The following is a 21,276-nucleotide window of genomic DNA, read 5'->3' as shown; positions in this document are numbered from 1 at the left end:
TTAATTGATCAAATTAATTATCAGCTATTAACTGATTGTGAAACATCCCATAGTATCATAATGCGAATTTTAAAAGATTTAAGAAATTAGTAAAATATTTAAATGAAGTCGTCTACACTCTAGGCCATACTAAGTTGGTTTCATTGTACTTGTAGCATACAAATTAAAGAAAACATTGATGTATGTACTATTAACTACTGACTTGTATCTTTAAATCTCGCATCATTTGGTTTTTCTCTTTTTTTAATGTATAATTTTATTTGTTTTTAATTGTTAATATTTCTATTTATTTTCAACAAAAAATTATAAAAACTATAAATGAATTTATTTAGGTCCAGACGATTCAAATAAGATCTTATATAAAAGAGTCAAAATTTTTTCTATAAGTAAAATACAATAAGTATAATGATGATGAAAGAGTCAAATTTTACTACAAATTTTACTATAAATAATATACGGTGGTCAAATGAAACAAGTTTTAAAGTAAATAACTAAGTAACTAATTCATATATAAGTTAGGAATGGAGTAAATAGAGCTTGACAATGTACAAGACATTGCTTGGTTTAATTTTTTTAGGAAAATGATATATAAGAAAGAATTTTGTATTTAATTTACGTAATTTAATATTATTTTTGCTTTGGAAATATAAGTATTTAATTGTACTCTATTATTTTACCATTTATTTTTCTTGAGAAGTTAAAATTATTATATAAAATATTAATTGTTTTCCAATTTCTTGATTAGATTCTCTTGAAAATTTAAAATTATTAATGATAAAAAAAATTTGTTATTTTTTATGTACAACCCTAAGAGTTGTAAATATCATTACCCTTTTTTTAATAACTTAATAGAACTAAAATTTTAAATTAGTTTAGTAATTAAAAGCTTTTCCTTTCATTTTATACTCTTTCTGTTCATTTTTGTTTCTTCACTTTACTTTTTACCTGTAAGTATGCATTAAAAAAGTTTGTAAAACTTAATAAATTCCTTATAAATATATTTTATCTTTAATATATATTTTAAAAATCTAATTTAAATTTCTCTCTTAAAAACAAACAAAAGAAAAAAAAGAGTAATAAAAATTGGATTTTCACTATATACACGACTTAATTAAAAAAAATACATGACCTTATACAATCAAAAATCACATGTATCTAAGAGCGCCATTGATATAAGCGTGTGCATGGTAGAAGTGGATGCCCCATTAAGGGCGCAACCAACTTTGGAAGTAGAACAAACCGCCATCATTGGAATTTGGTTTCACACTTTGTAAACAAAAATGATACTACTACATCCTTTAAATTAACATTAAGAGCATTAACGCAATTATAAGAAAAACGTTAATATTTAATATAAATGAGAAAATTAAATTGAGTGAATAAAATTATAAAAGTTTATCCTCCCTCCTATTCAGCCTAATTGTTCTATTTATTTTTAAGCACTATTCACTTGTCACTCTTAATTTGTATTTTACTCTTAATCTATAAGTTGAAATATAGTCACGTGGGATCTTATTTGATTCGTCTCAATACAAAGATTATTAATATCAACTTTTTATAATTTTTAGTTAAGAATAATTTGAGATATTAAGGATTAAAATATTGTCCCGACAAGTGTGAAAAACTAAATTAGACAATTAGGCTGAATAGGAGGTAGTATTATGTAAATGATATAATTATTATTATTTACAAAAAAAAAATAATATAAAATAAATAGAACTTATTAAAGTAAAATACCACCCCTATCAAATGAGTGGCAATAGAGTATATTTCATGAGTATTTCTAAATAAAATATTCCATCACGAAAACATAGTTAAAGACAAAACTTGGAAGCGGCGCCTCAGAAAATTGTCGTTGACATATATGCTCTACTCCTTTGTGCATAATAATTATTTATAATTACTACAATTTATTTAATTTGATGCTTCTATTAAAATCATATCGCTATAATTATAAGTTTAAATATTTATTTTAATTAGTTATTTGATTTAGTATCAGAACTAACATAATAAAAAAAATCGTAATAAATTGAAATCACATCTATCACTTATTTTAAGTAAAATTATTTAGCGTTGAGTATAGAAAGTTCAATTAAAAACATTATATAATTAGTACTTAGTAGTATATATACATTGGTCCATTTGTTTATGTCTTCTAATGCATGCTTTCTACTTTTAGTTAATGGTTTGATTAGCGTAGAAAAATTTAGAAAATAAGTTAAGCTGGAAGCACGCGTGGTAGTAATAATATAATTATTCTGGAAGCTTTTTTCTATGCTATCGTATTATTCTTCATGTGTATAGAAATATGCTTCATAGATTCGATTAGTCAACATAATAACATTTAATATTCTGTGTGCCAATTAGCTGGATGGCGTTACTGGATTATACATATAATAATCTAAATACTTTTAATTATTTCTTCAATTAGGCAAATTTTCAATAAAAAAAGTGTTAAGACTAATAAAATTAGGCTAAACATACTAAGTAAATTATGAATATCACAAAATCATATTTTTGGGTAAATTAAAATTTACCACGATCTTTTAATCCTTTTTTTAATTTGCAAGAAGTATGAGTATGAATTGTATGTTACATTCCCTCATACAGATTTTGTTTTTGAGCGGAATATTAGATTGATGATGATTTGATAATAAATTAAGTGGTACACCAAAATTTTAGCTCAAAGAGCACATCAATATCAATGAATCACCTAATCAATCATCGATAAGGAGAAAAAAAATGTAATCCGATTATTTATAAGTCTTCAATAATAAAACCAATTAGTAACATATGAAATTATATTCATCAAGTCTATAAAGCATTAATAATATTATATTCTCCTTTTCCGATAACATCTCACTTGTGATATAATATTTATGGACACACTTCAGTTTTAATTAGTAAAATTAACTACTTTCAGTTTTTATTCACGTAAGGGAAATTGCTTACTTCAGAACAAGTATATAAATAATTACTTTCATCAAAAAGAAGTTTAATTTTAATATTTATAAACAATTTAATATATTTAATATTTATAAATATGATAAACAAAAAAGACGATTATAAGTGTAAACGTCACTCAGTTAGCAATAGCCTTCGGCCTTTCCTTTGCGGTTGTTTGTAGCCCAACAAAAGCAGGTTAAATAAAAATATTGATAGACTATATATATACATATACATATATATATATATATATATATATATATATATATATATATATATATATATATATATTATATATAAAAGTATATTTTTGGGCTTTAATTATTAGTTTGATTTTTTAATTGAGTTGATTCTATAATATTAGAAGTCACATGGCGCAATGACTTATGATTTATTATGCATTCGTCTTTCCAACGTGAAAAATTTTGTTTCATGCACGTATAAGGAAAGTATATAATGCTCAAAAAGTTCTTGTATGAAGGGGCATGATAAATCATATAAAATATTTTAATATTTTAATTATTAATTTAAATTTTTAGTTGACTTAAATTTTTTTTATGGTGTAATATCGTAATTGAGATATGGGATAAGAAACAAAGCTGTAAAGCGGCAACTAAAACCTTTTAGGAAGACATTGGTGGTCATGATGGATAAAATGCTCATGAATTTAAGGGTGTTTGTTTGGGAAAATATGTCATTGACAAAGCCATTTTTGTGCTCATTTATGGTCCCCTATTGTTACGATATATTGTTAAAATCATGGAATGAGACACCCTTTTGATGGATAAAGCTAGATAATCCCCTTTGTAATTGCTAATCCTTTACTAAATTATATAGAACAATAACATTAAGAGAATTAACGTTTTTCATCACAGTTAGAGTTTAGAACTATTGTCCTCATCTAACCAGACCGCCCTTACATATATTAGTAGTCTTTATCTGTGCCTTGTGTGCTTGCTATGATGATATCATATGAGTATTAATTGAACTTATTAAAAAGCATTATAATTACCAAGTGTTTAGTAGTAGTAATGACCTCTACAAGTATTGAAAATGATAATTTAATGGCTTAAGAAATAAAACAATTATGATTATTAACCTTCTCAATTTGTGTTTTGATAATTATCTAGTAAGCATATATATTGCCATATTATAATTTTGTTAAGGAAATTGAACTCGGCTTTACCGCTAATCCGATTCAAATGACTGTCATTTGTATTATGTTTGACATTATTTTGTAGAAAAATATAATTCAAGTTTCAATTCAGGTTGGAATATTTATTTATTACTTTATCGATATTTAGCTGCATATTATTTTAATTGATGACTTTGATGATTATGGTGTATTTATACTTTTATTATATTTTGAGAAAATATTATGTGTTATTCTTTTAGTTGTAATATTTTAAATTTTAATAGTTTGACATTTTAAATTTCTACGTTACTTATTATAAACATTTTTATTATTGTTAATTATATATAAAAAAAGCCGCGTCTGTTACAATCTTTCCATGCATAAAACCTACTATAAACAAATCTCAATTAGGTCTACCTATAATCCGAAGGATAAAATTGTCTGACATCAAAATTCAGATATTCAGATTGAAGTAGTAGATATTTGAAAGGTTGAATGTTGTTAATGTTGACATACAATATTCAATGCTCAAAGAACTAAATTAAGGGACCACATCTAGCTTAACTCGATGATTTGGATTTTGGGCTTTTTGATGTGGTGGGTAGTAGGTTTGAGTTATCGCCGTTCCTCCCCCACTCGATGGCAATGTATCATTTTTCAGCCTCTTTTATATAAGGTCATTTTACGGTGAGACAATCTCAAAATAAAAAGTACATCAATTAAAAGTTTCTATTATACAATAAGTCTTCTATGAGATCGTCTTACATAGCATTTAATTAAATAAAACAGTTTTCTTATCAAAATTTAAGAAATTCAAAATTGGATCAGCTCCTATTAAACTGTCTTACTGCGAGATGGTCTTAGTAAAAATTTGTTTTTTATCTTTGATTACTTGAGTGTTCAAATTTATTATTCTGACAAATATACGATAAATAACAAAAAATTATACATTTCACATAAATTTAAGGCAGTTCACTAGTAATTTGTTAGCCTCGTTTTAAATAGGGAGAAAAATAAATTTTATTAATATGTAGGATGAGAGTCAAATATAAAACATATACAATCAATAAATTAAGAAAGTTTTTTTTATAGATATTTAGAATATCTAATAAGAGTAGGAGTCTACAAACTCTAAGTGAATACATAAAGATACATACATAATTATATCTCATACCAAGATATTATCACATTTACTTTGAAACTTTTGTAATAACATCATTTTTTAGCTCTTCCAAATGTGCAAGGAAATACCATTTTTAGGTTTAATTGTATCAAAGTTTTTAGAATTCTAACATTGAGCAAAAGTGTAAGTGGTCATTGATTATAGGAGATATGAAATTCGTGCTTGAGTTGAGTGGGTAACATAACACCAACATGCCGTCGTGTAGATTATATAGATCATGTCGCGTTGTACTAATCACAACATAAATTTCTTATTGTTAACTTATTTCTATAGAACAAGAGGCTTAGGATCTGTTTTTTTCGTCTGATTTGATTAGATCTGATTTGAATTTACTAAGTTCTGATATGATCTGATCTGGTCTGATTTAGTCTGATCTGATCTGAATATTTCTGATTTGATCTGATCTAGTCTGGTTTGATTTCATCCGATCTTATTTTGGTTTCATATAGTTATAATAATAATAATAACAATAAATAATAATAATAATAATAATAAACACTTGAGACCTTCTCTCTCTACGGGTGAGAGGCGATTAGGTCTTTCTTTCCCGTTACTTCTGCACCTCCGCAGTTCCGGCAGCTTAGGCCTCCGGTGAGGTGGATTCCGGCCTCATCCGAGCACCTCCCACAAACTGAAGGTGCAGCAGCCAACGATCGGTCCTATCTCTCTGGGTAGTTTCCTGCCCACCCATGGGACAGAGAGGAAGACCACATAAGGTGGTGGAGCAGCCTCAAGTTCAGCCGGGGGCGCAAGCCGAGGCTGAGACCTGCCCAAAACCATCCTCTTGCTTGAAGATCAGCAGCCCATCTAAGAAGATGGATTCATCCTCTCAAACCTGGGCTTCCATTGTACATGGAGCAAACAACATTAATGGCCAAAATGAGATCGAGGCCCGGAGCATGACTGGTGAACTGAAGAAGGCAAGTGAACATCCTTGAGGCTTGGACCCCAACAAAATTGGGTGTTCGAATCTTCCTGAGTGCTGCCCCTTACAACAGCAAGCACGCGTGCACCAATCTCCAGTAAACACAATAAGTAACAACTCTTCCAACCCACAGATTGTCAAAATTGATTTTTGTGATATTGAAGATGAAATTAGATATTGGAAAACTGCGGTGGTGTATTTTGTGGTTGGGGGCAAACCCACCCCTACATGTTATTGATGGCTATGTGAGACGTATATGGAAAGACCTAGATATAGACACAGTTGGTATGGTAGACAAAGGTGTTTTACATGGTCCGAATGAAATCATATGAATCTAGGGATAAGGCTTATGAGTCGAATGGTATTTTGTTTGACAATAAACCTTTCGTGATTAAACCATACACCTCTGAGATGTCAATGGACAAAGATAGCCTCTCATCCATGCCCGTTTGGATCCAACTACCTAAATTTAAATTGAAAGTAGAATATAGGAGTGAGGGTAGCCTTAAGAAGATTGCTGGTTATGTGGGAAAGGTTATCAAAGTTGAAAATGCCACTCGTCTAAGAACTCGACTTAGGTTCGCTAGGGTCTTAGTAGAAGTGAAGACTAAGGCTGACTTCCCAGAGGAAGTTCACTTCACTAATTTGAAGAATGAGCTTGTAACTCAGCAGGCGATCTACGAATGGAAACCTATCCTTTGCAACCACAAGGAACAGGAATGTAGAAATGGAACAGGTAAGGAGAAGCTTCCAAAACATGACAGAAGACCCCGAAAGGATAAAGAAGGTTATCAGTTAGTGGTTCGGAAGCAATATGTTGTGAAGCAAAAACTGTCAACCCAAGAACACCAAGCACCCACGACCATGGACAACCCCTCCACTGGTAGTTCCCCTCGTAGGATCTATAACCATGATGGTAACCATCAACACAGTGATGTTACAACACCTAACCCCTTTGATACTCTTGTGAATGGAAATGACGAAACAACAGGGGAGGAAACCACCATCCCAAAACTTCCAATTAAAACGCTGGGGGCTTACCCCATCGATGTTAATGAATAACATCCTCACTTGGAACGTGAGAGGGCTAAACAAGGCACGTAAACAGCTCGAAGTGGCGAGATTCATCTCTAACCATAATATAAGTCTCTTTAGCCTTCTCGGAACAAAGGTAAAGCGGCAAGGACTTGGTGCGCTTTATCAAAGATTATGCCCCTCTTGGTGCTTCACCCATAACTTGGATTGGCACAAGGGAGGGCGCATCATTGTTGCATGGAAAAGCGATGAAATTGTTGTAGACATCAGACACATTAGTAGTCAGGTCATTCATGTGGATGTATCCCCATTGGTCGGCGAAAAATTCTCATGCTCCTTTGTTTACGGCGCCAGCAATAAAAAAGGTAGAGAGGATCTATTCAACCAACTAGAGGGCTTGAAGCCGCACATCACAAGCCCATGGCTCATCATGGGAGACTTCAACTGCATAGCAAACATCAACGAGAGAATAGGGCAACGACCACGCAGCCATGAAATGGATCCTTTAAGAAGATGTATGGAGGTCTACAAGGTATACGACATAAAAAGCACAGGGAGATTCTTCACATAGACCAACAAGCAATTGGGCCCCGCGAGAGTCTTAAGCAAAATTGATCGTGTTTTGGGTAACCACTCTTAGGAGAGCACATTCCCCACAGCAGAAGCTGTTTTCCTTCCGGAGGGGGACTTTGATCATACCCCCATGTTGGTCCACTTCTTCAAACAGCGTAAAATGTCCAAACCGTTCAAATTCTTCAACCATTAGGGGGAAAAGAGAGGACGTCCTGGATTCAGTCCAGAACACATGGGCCACCAATATTCAGGGTCCCATGAGCCACCAAATCATTGAAAAACTCAAGCTGATTCAGACTCTGTGTGTAACATTTGGGAAATTAATAATTAAGACAAGTGAATTTAAAAGAATTGTAAGTACGAGAATGACCTTATATATACATAAATAAATAAATAAATAAATAAATAAATAAATAATAATAATAATAAAAATAAAAATAAAATAAATAAATATATATTAAATCTTTCTCCCTCTCACTCGTTGGAACCCAAAAGAATTCAGTAATGCCCTTCTCTGATTTCTCCTTCCTCAAATTCTTTCTTTCTCTGATTCTTCCTTCCTCAAATTCTTTCCTCCTCTGATTACTTCTTCCTCGTATTCTTTCTCCCTCTGAATCCTGGACTCTGATTTTCGCAAGAAGAACAACAATGGCCGTCGTCTTCCTTGTCTTCGACCTTCGAAGGAAAAACACAGCCCTAACACCATAACCTTCATCTAATTCCGAAGCAACAATGTCGTTATTCATCTGATTTCGCTCCTGATTCTTCAAGAAACGAAGTCCTTCGCTTGTTTTTTTTGAAAAAATAACGAACTAAAGCTAATCAGGTATAATTTACTCGATTCCTTCTTTGATTTTCGACACATTATTTCAGCAATCTCTTTACCTTTTCTCTAATTTCGAACCACCATAAGTGTAGAAGGAGCCGAAAACTTTGTCCCTTGACTTGAATTCTGCCGATTTGGGGAAGATTGAGTGAGTCTTGGTCTTGTTGATTGAACATCAAATCCAAGTCGAAAACAAAGTATTGAATCTGAAATTTTCTTCGTTTCTTGCTGCTGCAAACAGAAGGTAGTCTTTCTTGAATTCTTTCTTTGTTTTTCTTTAATAATCATACTCTTATTCATATAGAAATTAGTTCCATTGGCATACTTTCACTTGTTTAATTCTTAACCATGTATGAAGCCTAAATGTTGATGAATCTTGGAATGTGTATGAGTTAGTAGATGAGTCGTAAAATTGGAAATTCATGAAAAATGTGATTTTAGTGAGTTATGTGATGATTGATATGTGTTTATTAGAGATTGTGATCGAGGAGTTTTGGGGCAAAAATTCTAAAATCAAATGTAATTTGGGTTTTATGATGTATAAATGGTAGATTGTGGAATATTGAAACAATTTGTTGGAATTATTAAATAGTACATAATTTACAAAGATTGGAATATCGTTAGATGTTAGATGTAGAAAGATTATGGAAATTTGATGTTCTTGAATATTAGGATACTCTTGTGAAACTATTAATGTGAATAAATCTTGTTGTTGTTAAGCGAATAGTTGGGTAAATGTAAGTGTTGGATATAATCCTTTGTTATGTATGATTGGTTGTTCTTGAGAGTATCTGGGGTTGTGTGAAAATTATTAGTTGATTGGATAAACTAGCTGAATCTTGCTTTTGGATAGTTTGTAAATTTTGTTTAGTTTCTTGGTTTTGAGTTTAGATGAAATGGAAGTGTTTGAATTAGAATACAAGGAAATTGTGGAGACATATAATCTTTACAAGAATATAAGCTAGACTAAAGCAAGGTTAATAATTTTGATGATATTGAGGGTTGGAGTTAGGACTTGCACAATTGCTGAAATGAGAAATATTAGAATAGAAGGTGAAACTAAGATGCATTATTAGGATGAGATGCAATGAGCTATATGAACCTAGTTGTAGAATCGTATGCTTTGTTGTGAATTGTGATGATTATATTTGTTATGCTTCAGAAGGCGACATTATCGAGGAGCCCTTCTAGTGATCGCGGAGTACCAAACTTAGCCTCTTAAAGCGTTCTTTTTGGTGAGTAGTAACAGTCCCTTAAAAGGGTCTGGCCAGACTACTTTTTGGTGTAAAACAGTTTTATCAAAGTTCTTTTGAATTGGAAATTGTTGAGACAAATGTTGTTGTGAATGCTTATGCTGATATTATGATATGGTCAATGGATCGGGCCTGCGAGCTGGTCATTGACGGAGTTGAGGAACATTGTTCCCTGCTCCCTGTTTGAAGCGAATTGTCATTGAGATACTGACTAGCTTCACCCGAGAGTGACATAGCCTTAGAGCTATGGATGTTCCTCTCAACTAGACTCCCTGTGCGCACATAGATCTAGGGAACTGATGTTGCTTTTAAACCTATGATATGATTTACTGTATTTTGTTGTTTTGGATTGTTACTTCTCATTCAGTTTAATTTGACCTTCTGTTGTTTCCATCTTTTAGTTTGATTACAGATCAGAACCAGTCGGGAACGATGGGTTAGCAGTGTTGGATAGCGTTCCAAGGATGTGTATTAAGCTGAGCACGTAGCAATTTGTAGTTTTGTATTAGGTTTTTGGATAAATGTATATTAGGTTTGGCTGTGCTGGTTATATCGAACGTGTAGAAAATTGTATGATTATCTTGTGTATTAGTTAGATGTTGGTTTTGGGATTTAGCTGAGTTAGTCACGTTGAAGAGCTTGTGATCCCTTTGCTTGAGTTTTGGAAGTGTGATTTCAGTTTCTTGGGAAACGAACCCAGTGATGACCCTGTTTACCCAGTCAACGGTAAGTCGGGTTGTTACACTGTGCTACCAGAAGTTCAAGAAGGATGAACAGACTGCGGTCATACAAGCTGAGAGCAACTTGCTCAAAGCTCAGAAAAGGTACATGCCCATCCATCTAACGTGCACTTTATTAAGCTCAAAGCTGGACCAACAGTTTGGGGAGCATTGTTATATGCTTGTTTCCTGCACGCCAATTGTGAAACTGGTGAGCTTGCTGCTCAACAGCTTTTTGGGTTAGAACCTGATAATGAGCATAACTTTGAACTGCTGATAAGGATATATGAAAATCCAGGTAGATTAGAAGATTCAAAAAGAGTGAAAATGATGATGATCAACAGAGGTTTGGATTCATAGATGCCATGACCCATGACGAATATCTCAGTACTTTGAAAACACTCCTAGGTATCCCCGAAAGCACCCTTGTTTTTCACTAATTATCTCAAAAGATGCATGAAAACACCACCGGAATTAATACAATTCACACACGATTTAATACAGTTCATACACCGTACCCCAGTGTTTAATTTGTTACCAATATTCGTCAGTGATACAGAATAATAACTTATTACATACTCCCAATTCTAATTGCAGAAAGTTCCTTATTTTCGTCTTTATAACTATCACATTGGTTGTAATTTGAAATTGTACAAATGGGAAATATGTTAAGAGTATTATCATTAGTACTTTACATTTTTGAAATTATTTTTTAAATTTATGAGTTTACCTCATTGGACAAAATATATATGATATAAGAACTAAGAGGAAGTATAACACCAAACATAAAAGCTTATTTATTAAGTTCAAACAACTTGTGTTAGAGTATCTTACCAAGTTGACAGGATGTAAGAAAGGAGGGGCACCCACAAGCCATTCACAATCATCATTGTCGGTTTTATTTTAATGCCGCAAGTGTACGGGTGTTGGAGTATGATTACAAGTCGATTCTCAGGTAAGCAAGATTGACATTCAGTTTTGTTAAATTAATTACTTAAGAAGCAAGATGTGCATAAATTATTCTAACTTTAGATTGCAATTTAAAAATTCAATAAATATCAATAAAATTAAAGTTTGAAGTTGTGCAATGTATTGAGCGAGTTTCTTGAATTTTCATTCAAGATTTGCAGTCTCTAGAGCGAAGTGGAACAAATCTCAGGCGAAGCTTCCTTTTCAAGCTGTCAGAAATTTTTTGGAGTTTGAAGATTCGATCGAAATTCCATATTGTAGCTGACAGAAACTTTGTGGGCAATTTGATAGCATTCATGAATTCAGAGACTCGGTCGAATCTGTAGAATCTCGGTCGAATTTCACTCAAACTTTTTCCAGAGGTTGTTTTTGAGATTTCCAATGGCTGGGCTAGAATTGGCAAGTCTTAGTCGAAATTTTTGTAAATTCGAGCGAAGCTTCATACAAATTTTCCAGAAGCTTTTCATGGGTTTGTGCAATGGCTGGAGCCTGGATTGAGACTGATTTTTTTTATTTCGAGCGAATTTGTGGATTATAAGATTAGTTGATGATTTAGTTTCCTCCTACTAATTTCTTTCTATTGTATTAACAGATGAATTCGAATAAAAAGAAGGGCAAAGCGATTATGAAGAAAGATGACAAAGACCAGAATAAAGAAGTCCAGGATAATAATGAAGAAATCAAGAACGCGGTTAATCTTTGGGCTTATTCCGATTGCGGGAAAGTGTGTTATGATATGTCGGGTTTAGCCGTGCATATATCAAAATACCACTCACTAAAAGTAAAGAAAAATAAATAAATAAATAAATAAATAATATGCCGGAGTTATTCATGCATTATTTTTCTGCGTAGATCAAAGTTGTGTTTGTTTTCCAAACATACAACCTTTGGGAAGTTTAGCGGAATAAAAATAGATTATGGGACACAAAAGTTTGGAAAACAAACACAACTTTGATTTATGCAGAAAAATAATGCATGAATAACTCCGGCATATTATTTATTTATTTATTTATTTATTTTTTTTACTTTTAGTGAGTGGTATTTTGATATATGCACGGCTAAACCCGACATATCATAACACTTTCCCGCAATCGGAACAAGCCCAAGGATTAACTACGTTCTTGATTTCATCATTATTGTCTTGGACTTCTTTACTCTGGTCTTTTTCATCTTCCTTCATAATCGCTTTGCCCTTCTTTTTATTCGAATCCATCTATTAATACAATAGAAAGAAATTAGTAGGAGGAAACTAAATTACCAACTATATCTTATAATCCACAAATAAAATAATGCTGGTGAAAGAAATTGACAGAAAGCACCAACAATTTCATTGGATTTTGAGTTTCGTTGAAAATTAATGGAGGAAAGAGCATAGGTGTTCATTCGGGTGATCGGGTCGGTTTCGGATATGTGTTATTCGATTCGGTTGAATTTCGGATCGGTTATTTTTCGGATACATGTTACAATGGGTCGCGCTTGGGTCGGATTAATTAGTCACGGTTCGATTGAAGATCAGTTATTCGAGCGAAGTGGAACAATCTCAGGCGAAGCTTCCTTTTCAAGCAGTCAGAAATTTTTTGGAGTTTGAAGATTCGATCGAAATTCCATATTGTAGCTGACAGAAACTTTGTGGGCAATTTGATAGCATTCATGAATTCAGAGACTCGGTCGAATCTGTAGAATCTCGGTCGAATTTCACTCAAACTTTTTCCAGAGGCTGTTTTTGAGATTTCTAATGGCTGGGCTAGAATTGGCAAGTCTTGGTCGAAATTTTTGTAGATTCGAGCGAAGCTTCATACAAATTTTCCAGAAGCTTTTCGTGGGTTTGTGCAATGGCTGGAGCCTGGATTGAGACTGATTTTTTTTATATTGGGCGAATTTAGCTAGTTATTGATATTTATGTAATAATGTTATTAGTTTTATAAAATGATTTTATTGAAATTAATCATATTATAAAAAGATGATTTGATGGAATAAAGCATCTTTTACTTAAAAGTTTTGTATAAAGTATTAGACATTGTAAATTGTCTGTTTTTGGTAATTGACAACGAATATTTATATTCGGATTATTATGAAATCATGTAGCTTGATAATAGGTAATGGTTATTTGGATCGGTCTCGAGCTCCTAATCCCATTTCGTTTTTGCAAGAGCCGTATTTTCGGTAATGACGATCACCCGTATTCTCAGAATTTAGATTAAGCCTACTTCCTGACGGTTCATATATTCCGTTTAGCGACTTCTATCTCTTATTATTCTGTATATGGCTCATAATTTGTATCAAATCTTGGAGGCTAAATTTCATGCAACGTTTTCTGTAACTGAAAGTGTGCACTGATGCCGACATCCGCAAGTCTACGGATGTTGTAGTACGATTACGAGTCAAATCTCAAGAGAGCGAGATTAATGATCAGTTTTGTTCAAATAATTACTCAGAAAACAACATGTTTTAAGTAGGTTGTTCTAATTCTAGATGCAAAAGGAAATTTAAATATCAATATAATTAAAGTCAAGGACAATAAAATTCCCGAGTAATAGCATGTGATTATTTCAATAAGAATTGCAATTTACTTTTTTAAATTAGTTCACCAATGAAACTCAATTATTCCTTTTCGGGATGATAATCAAATTAAATCGAATTAAATAGGTTCTTTCAATCTCAACTTTCGTATTTTGATTGATTAACATGCAAGAGTAACTAATCACTAAGAGTATGTTTGGTATCTCATTTTCTGGACTTAGTAACGGTATCGGATAAGTATTTTCAGGGAAATTATCAATGATACCCCTAGGTTTTTGCACTTTATCAATGGTACTCCTAAGTTTTTTCGATTATCAATAGTACGCTTGTGTTATTGAGCGTCTTACAACCGATACCTTTTTTAATTTTTTTCGTCCAAAATTATCCAAAACTGTTAACTTTTTTCTTTTTCTTTTATTTTTTATGTGACATTGACTTGATCGATAGCAATTAGCAACTTGTACCCGAATTCTACTTAAAAAAATACCTGGACCCGATCCGTACCCGATAAAACCGAACCAATTATTAACTGATGACAACCCGAGACCGATGGAACTCGACTCGAACTTCAACAGACATCGAACCGATGTAAACACGATAGCTCGAATAACTGATCTTCAATCGAACCGTGACTAATTAACCCGACCCAAGTGCGACCCGTTGTAACATGTATCCGAAAAATAACCGATCCGAAATTCAACGAACCGAATGACACATGTCCGAAACCGACCCGATCACTCAAGTGAATACCTCTAACTAAAACCCACACTATATTATACATTAATTTTCAACGAAAAACTACAACTGATCGTGCTGCGTTTTGTCTATTTTTCCCCCCAAAAAAATTTTGATTCGTAGAATACAAGATCATTGGGTAATTTAGATGCTCTTTCCTCCATTAAGTTTCAACGAAACTCAAAATCCAATGAAATTGTTGCTGCTTTCTGTCGATTTCTTTCACCAGCATTATTTTATTTGTGGATTATAAGATTAGTTGGTAATTTAGTTTCCTCCTACTAATTTCTTTCTATTGTATTTATAGATAGATTCGAATAAAAAGAAGGGCAAAGCGATTATGAAGAAAGATGACAAAGACTAGAATAAAGAAGTCTCAGACAATTATGAAGAAATCACGAATACACCATCAAGGGCAAAGCGATTATGAAGAAATCAACAATTCCAAGGATCAACCGCTTTCTTGATTTCATTCCTCAACTTTCGTAATTTTGGTTTGGAGAAATTTAAAGACTTTAACTCGAATGATCATTTTTAATAATTTAATAAAACCAATTCAATATTATAACATGCAATTCTCATCTAATCATATAAATATTAGGGTTCACATCTAATGTCTTAGCATACAAAACTACTCATTAATCGAGATCATGATTGTAAAAAAATTAAACATATTCAATAACTTAAAAATAATCAAATCAAATTGAGAAAAGGGATAGAAGTTACCGAGAACTTATGTGGAATAACAATTAAAAAGAAATCCAAAGCTTGGTATAATAATAATAATAATAATAATACCCAAATTCTTGAACATAAACACAAAGATAACCTTCTTGTAAATCCAAAAATTTGAATTACAAAATGTAAAAGAAAATTTGAAGAAATTGAAAACCGAAATTCTAGAAAGCAAAGTAAAATGAAATTGGGAATCCCTTTGATTTTCCAAAATCATGAATATATATGCCACATTGAAGAATTTCAGAGTTTTTGCCTTAAAATCCCTTATCAATCTTCTCTTAATCCCTCTTATTTCTTGAAACTACACAATAAATTCTTCACCGCAAGCAGTCTCAGGGAAATTGGCTAGTCTTGACCAAGTCTCGACCGGGATCAGTCAATCTCGATCGTAATTTAAACTTGATTTGGACAATAATATTTTCCTATAGTTAAATACTTGAACTTTACAGTAAATTTTTATTGAAAACAGTCTCGACCAAGATTAGAACTTAAACTTGATAGAAATTCCCAATTGAATTCAGTCTCGACCGAGATTAAAGTAATCTCGACAGAGACTTAAGAGCAAAGTTTCCACCGACTAAAATGACTAATCTCAACAGATGTTGTTGTCAATTTCAATCGAGATTAGTGTTAACTTAGATCAGGGGCTCCAAATACTTAGAAAGTTTCCAAACTCCATATTTAAACTCATGAGCCTCCATATGTCGTCCCAATCATGCCCATTCATTTTTTCGATGTTCGGTGGACTTCATCGAGGAAAAGAGTGATCAAAAGTTGCTTGAATGTATCCAAAAATATCCAAAAAGACACAAAATAATACAAAATAGTATATGCATCTGTTCTAGACCCCATAGACCCCATGCCTAGAACAAGCAAAGGGGTTAAGTAAATCAATGCTACTAAATCAAAATCAACCCTCACACCTCCTCCATCACCCTCAGATAACCATCAAATTTAGCAAACAAGCCAACAACCAAAATATGCAAAGTATATAACAAAAACACTCATCAACTCAAACCATCCAAAACAAATTAACCTAATAATTTCGAATTTCACGGTTTGAAAGTAATAAATGTAATAAAATAGAATTAGGGTTTATGTATAGGTGATAAATGTAATAATTCCGAGTTTTATTATGGCTAGTAAATAGATGTAGGAGAATTTTAGTAATGATGGTTAGGGTGGAAATATGTGGTGGACCTAGGAGAGATAGAGAGGAAGAGATGTAAAAAATATTCCTGCTAGAAGATGTTGCAGCTGATAAATTCAGTCGAAACTCATAAAAATCTCACTCGAGTTTATTCCAGCCTTGGTCGAGACTCCAGAAACTTCGGTCGAGACTTCACAAAAAATTTCCAGAAGCTTTTATTCCCCTAAATGACTGATCTTGGGCGAAATTAATGAAGAAGCGAAGCTTACTCAATCTCGGGCGAAGCTTCCCATAAATTTTTCCAGAAGTTTATTTTAGTGGTTACTGTTTTTCAGAAGCTTTTTGCAATATCAATGGAATTCGTCAAAGCAACATAATCTCGGTCGAGATTTCAAATGGCAGCTGACAGAAACTTTTAGGAGCCTGCAAATCGGTCGAAGCCCGGAAATCTCGGTCGAAGCCTCTCACATATTTTTCCAGAAACTGATTTGGGTTTTGGGCGAGATTACTGAGACTCGAGGGAAGCTTCATTTATTCGGGCCATGTTTGCGAATAACTTTACAATCATCAAAATTCACAATTCATTGTATTCACAAAAGTCACTTTAGTCAAGGCAATAATTTTTCATTTCCAGCTTCAATTTCGACTCCTCTTCTCCCAATAAACCAAGTTCCGCATAATCAAACCAAAATCCAAGCTCTTGATGCAGTTCCGCGATCTAGAAGAAGCATCACTCAAACATGGAGTAACTGTTGATACTCAAACCTTTTGTTCCCTTCTTGAGATGTGCTTTCAATTGAAGGCAATTGAGCATGGAATTCGAATACATCGCTTGATACCATCATAATTTTGTGTAAAAATGTTGGGGTCGTCTCGAAATTGCTTAGATTGTATGCTTCAAATGGCCGTGTTGAGAAAGCACACCAACTGTTCGATGAAATGCCTAATAGAGATGAGTCGGCTTTTGTTTGGAATTATCTTATTTCTGGGTATGCAGTGTTGGGGATGTTTGAGGATGCACTTGCACTGTATTTTCAGATGGAAGAAGAGGGTTTGGAGCCTGATAGGTATACTTTTCCTCGCGCTTTGATATCTTGTAGTGGAATTGGGTCGATTCGTGTTGGGGAGGAACTTCATCGACATTTTGTTCGTTGTGGGTTTTATAATGATGTTTACGTGAATGCACTTGTAGACATGTATGCTAAATGTGGTGATATAGTGAAATCTAGGAATGTTTTCGACACAATTTGTTCTAAGGATTTGGTTTCATGGAATTCAATGATTCTAGGGTATATTCACCATGGACTTTTAGCCAAAGCAATGGAGATTTTCCACAATATATGGTTAAAACTGGATTGGAGCCTGATCATGTTACATTATCAACAATTATCTCTAGAAATTCAGTGTTTATAATTGGAGCCCAAATTCACAGATGGGTTATTCGTAGAGGTCTAAATTGGAGCTTGCCTATCATAAACTCTCTGATCGTTTTCTACTCTAACCACGGCCATCTGGATCAATGTCAATGGCTGTTTGGTCAAATGCCAGAAAAAGATATTGTCTCGTGGAATTCAATCATTTCTGCACATCGGAATGATCTTCAAGCATTGACATATTTTAAGCAGATGGAGGAGACAGGTGCAACACCTGATGCTATCACATTTGTGGCTCTGCTATCAGCTTGTGCACAGTTAGGATTGGTGAACGAAGGAAAATCTTTTTTCTCATCAATGATAGAAGAGTATGAAATTACCCCGATCATGGAGCATTATGCTTGTTTGGTTAATCTTTACGGAAGGGCAGGAATGATCGATGAAGCATATGACATTATATCAAAGAAAATGGAGTTTGAAGCTGGACCAAGAGTTTGGGGAGCATTGTTATATGCTTGTTTCCTGCACGCCAATTGTGAAACTGGTGAGCTTGCTGCTCAACAGCTTTTTGAGTTAGAACCTGATAATGAGCATAACTTTGAACTGCTCATAAGGATATATGAAAATCTAGGTAGATTAGAAGATTCAAAAAGAGTGAAAATGATGATGATCAACAGAGGTTTGGATTCATAGATGCCATGACCCATGACGAATATCTCAGTACTTTGAAATCTTTAATGCAGGAATCTGCATTATTCACTGATATTTGTGAGGTGCAAATTACATTCCTAGGTATCCCCGCAAGCACCCTTGTTTTTCACTAATCATCTCAAAAGATGCATGAAAACACCACCGGAATTAAAACAATTCACACACGATTTAATACAGTTCACACACCGTACCCCAGTGTTTAATTTGTTACCAATATTCGTCAGTGATACAGAATAATAACTTATTACGTACTCCCAATTTTAATTGCAGGAAGTTCCTTATTTTCGTCTTTATAACTATCACATTGGTTGTAATTTGAAATTGTACAAATGGGAAATATGTTAAGAGTATTATCATTAGTACTTTACTTTTTCGAAATTATTTTTTAAATTTGTGAGTTTACCTCATTGGACAAAATATATATGATATAAGAACTAAGAGGAAGTATCACCAAACATAAAAGCTTATTTATTAAGTTCAAACAACTTGTGTTAGAGTATCTTACCAAGTTGACAGGATGTAAGAAAGGAGGGGCACCCACAAGCCATTCACAATCATCATTGTTGTGGTTTTATTTTAATGCCGGCAAGTGTACGGGTGTTGTAGTATGATTACGAGTCGATTCTCAGGTAAGCAAGATTAACATTCAGTTTTGTTAAATTAACTACTTCAGAAGCAAGATGTGCTTAAATTATTCTAACTCTAGATTGCAATTTAAAAATTCAATAAATATCAATAAAATTAAAGTTTGAAGTTGTGCAATGTATTGAGCGAGTTTCTTGAATTTTCATTCAAGATTTGCAGTCTCTAGAGCGAAGTGGAACAAATCTCAAGCGAAGCTTCCTTTTCAAGCAGTCAGAAATTTTTTGGAGTTTGAAGATTCGATCGAAATTTCATATTGTAGCTGACAGAAATTTTGTGGGCAATTTGATAGCATTCAAGAATTCAGAGACTCGGTCGAAGCTGTAGAATCTCGGTCGAATTTCACTCAAAACTTTTTCCAGAGGCTGTTTTTGAGATTTCTAATGGCTGGGCTAGAATTGGCAAGTCTTGGGCGAAATTTTTGTAGATTCGAGCGAAGCTTCATACAAATTTTCCAGAAGCTTTTCGTGGGTTTGTGCAATGGCTGGAGCCTGGATTGAGACTGATTTTTTTTATTTCGGGCGAATTTATATAGTCCTGGGCAAAGTTTCAACAATCTAGGGCGAAATTTGTCAATTAATAATTCAGAAACTTTCTGCCACCGTAATCTCGACCGAGATTTATTAGTCTCGTCCAAGATTGTTTTTTTTTTTTCTAACCAAAAGCTTTGTTTTGATTCTCCAATTGCCTCCACATCAACTAGCACACATACGAAGTTAATCTATTTCAAAATTAGGCAATTCATCTACTATAATAAAAATCTACTCTAAAAGATAAAAATTAAGAAATGATAATTATAAATAACGAGTTGTCTATCGAAAATTGCTATGTTTAAGGTTTTTCAGCTCGATCATACTAATAAATAGTTTGAAAAACTACGGAAAAGTTTGTCAAACTGACTCCCACAAAAATCATATTGCGGCAACGAATGACAAAACATAGAAGTTAAGAAAAAGAAAAGAAGACCGATATGGTCATATATAACCCCAACTTTAAAAAAAAATTAAAAGGTAAAATAGTACCTATATAGAGGGAAAAGGGGAAAATGAAAAGAAATAAAAATAAATCAAAAAAAGTAGCGTTACAGATAGAGGTGTTCATTCGGGTCATCGGGTCGGTTTCGGATAGGTGTCATTCGGTTCGGTTGCATTTCGGATCGGTTATTTTTCGGCTGTGTGTTACAACGGGTCACACTCGGGTCGAGTCGGTTAGTCACGGTTCGGTTGGAGATCGGTTATTCAAGCTATCGGGCAGTTCGGTGTCGGTTGAAGTTCGTGTCGAGTGTCAATCGGTCTAGGGTTGTCATCGATTACTAATTGGTTCGGTTTTGTCGGGTACAGATCGGGTTCGAGTTTTTTTTTTTAAAGCAAAATTCAACTACGTATTACTAATTACTATCGATCGAATCAATATCAAATTAAGTTGTTAGTCAATTTTTACTTGATGACAAGATTCCCTTTATTTAAAGCAAAATACTTAAAATGCAAATCAATTAGTAATCATTATTACTTTGTTACTTTTACTTGTTTGACCGAAAATTAAAATTATAAAGTTCTATCAATTTTCATCTAATTCAATTAAAAGTAGTTAAATAAACATTGACCATTGATTATTAACTCTAACTATAGGAAATCATGTATTTATAAAATTTAATTTATTAAAATATCCAACACTTTATTAGATTAACAAATAAGATGATTGAATATGAGTCTATCATACTTCTATGTTAAAAATTGGTTCAGGTTTACAGCAGTTCGATTTAAAATTCGTTCGGGTTAAGTCGGTTTTAGCCGGATAGAATTCGGTTTCGAGCATGATTTGGGTCGGATATGACTCGGGTCGG

The 21,276-nt window shown here is 33.2% G+C and overlaps 1 pseudogene; it reads left to right on the top strand.

The window, feature by feature from the left end:
* Positions 1-9,761: 9,761 nt before the first annotated feature.
* LOC130802117 (pentatricopeptide repeat-containing protein At4g25270, chloroplastic-like) lies at positions 9,762-20,106 on the top strand (annotated as a pseudogene).
* Positions 20,107-21,276: the final 1,170 nt, after the last annotated feature.

Source organism: Amaranthus tricolor, chromosome 2, assembly GCF_026212465.1.
Source record: "Amaranthus tricolor cultivar Red isolate AtriRed21 chromosome 2, ASM2621246v1, whole genome shotgun sequence".
In the NCBI taxonomy this organism is placed as follows: domain Eukaryota; kingdom Viridiplantae; phylum Streptophyta; class Magnoliopsida; order Caryophyllales; family Amaranthaceae; genus Amaranthus; species Amaranthus tricolor.
Note: the sequence above shows the minus strand (reverse complement) of the source record. Positions and strands in the feature narration are given on the sequence as shown.